Here is a 1898-nt window from a genome sequence, read left to right as displayed (position 1 = left end):
ATAAAATGTGAAAATTAGACAAAAAATAGAACAATCACTCAAAACAAAAACACAATAACACAAGATATGACCCAAGAAACCCTTTTGAGAGAAAACCTAGCTAGAAGATGCCGCTACTCCACTCTCTCTTTCTTTGAATGGAAATGATGCAAATATAGAGTGAGACCTATGGTGTGTGGGATATTATAAAACTCAAATCATCTATATTCTTCCCTCTCTATCAACTCTCAGTTACTCTACTCGACTATGGAACAAAATGCACTAAAATAGAATTGAACTCCTTTTTCTCCTAGTGTCCAAGTTATAACATAATCTAATAGCCAACTAAGGTTTAAGTTTTACACATTCAACCCACAAAGTGAGCTACAACTTGACTCTTCTAGATTCTTCTTCATCATAGTCACATGGATAACCCATTTTCCATGAGTAATGTGGTTGATGTGGAATCCTCTTAAATCATGGTGAACAAAACAGGAAGGTCAACTTCTTGGCAACATAAATTTTATATACGAAATTTGTTTGATGTCTTTGTTACACCATTGGAAACATATTTCAGTGTAGAATTGTAACACCCTCCTCCCACATCTACCCAAGCGACTGACCAGTCGGGGTAAACATGCGAAAAGAGGCAACTATGATATGATTTGACCTCCTAAGTCACGTTGAGGAAGTGGAACCGATGGAAACACTCCACACAGAAATTCAATGTCAGCATTAGGATCCTCAGGAACTAATCCAACCTTTCTGCCAACCAACCCCTGGGTCCCACTGAGCTTTTGGACAATTTAACCTCTGTATTCTCTCATTATATGGGTATGCTATTGTCTAGGGACCTTTGTATGCTCTCACAGGCCTACAAGCCAATGTCCAGGGACCTTTTTTATCAGTGTTGTACCAACGTCCTCGGGATTTAAGACACTTTTCAGGCCCACAGCCTAGGTCACTACCCATAATTGAATCACATCTTCAAAACAATAAAATAACAAGGAAATGACCATATAAATGTGCTCACTTGAATGAGACCTTGACTGGACCCCTACTAGCCATGACAAGCATTTCGTCAAACATATCACGAATATGTAATGTACAAGTGTAAATAATAGATATGAGTATAGGGGTCTCATACTTAGTAGAGAATTGCTAAGAGACATTGATGTCTCAACACATTAACTGCCATTTCATCCATTAGGTCATAGATACATAGATCATTAATTTACAAGTAAAAAGATGATGAGATCCATACATAACTACTATCATAAAACACATATATAACCATCATAATAACAACATAAATACCAATCAAATCATAGCCATATAAACCACATATAATACAGTATAAGCCTCATATAAATACAAGGAGAAATAACCTCATATTGATGATGCAAAATCCAAGCCTGGGAGGGGACTTCCATGTTTCACCTGACTGTAGAATGGCTGAGCCAAATCTCTCTTCAACCATTCACCCTTGTACCATATTCCAAACATGAATGTGGGATCTCATAGAACACATTAATCCAAAAACCATCTAGGGCTTCCAGAGGCCATCCACCTCAAACCATTAAACAGTGATTCCACCTCACGGTCGGACATCACAAAACCATCATTAGATTGGTCTTTATCCCAGCCATCCAGGGCTCAAGAGAGTTTGTTCCGACCAAGGCTCAAGGACTTGTAACTCAAATCACAACTATCGCTAGGCTCCAGAGTGTTTGTCCAACCAAGGCTCCAGGACTAGTAGCTCAACCCACCAAGGGTTCCAGAGCATTTGTCCAACCAAGTCTACGGGACTAGTAACTCAACCTAATTTGTTATAGGGCTCCAAAAATTTGTCCAAATAAGGCTCCAAGAACTAGTAACTCAACCCAAGCTACGGAAACATGAGAACCAACAAAAAAAAA

This window comes from Pinus tabuliformis, chromosome 4_1 (genome assembly GCF_031772625.1).
Source record: "Pinus tabuliformis cultivar Carrire ecotype Pingquan chromosome 4_1, CPIR1, whole genome shotgun sequence".
NCBI classification, from domain to species: domain Eukaryota; kingdom Viridiplantae; phylum Streptophyta; class Pinopsida; order Pinales; family Pinaceae; genus Pinus; species Pinus tabuliformis.
Note: the sequence above shows the minus strand (reverse complement) of the source record.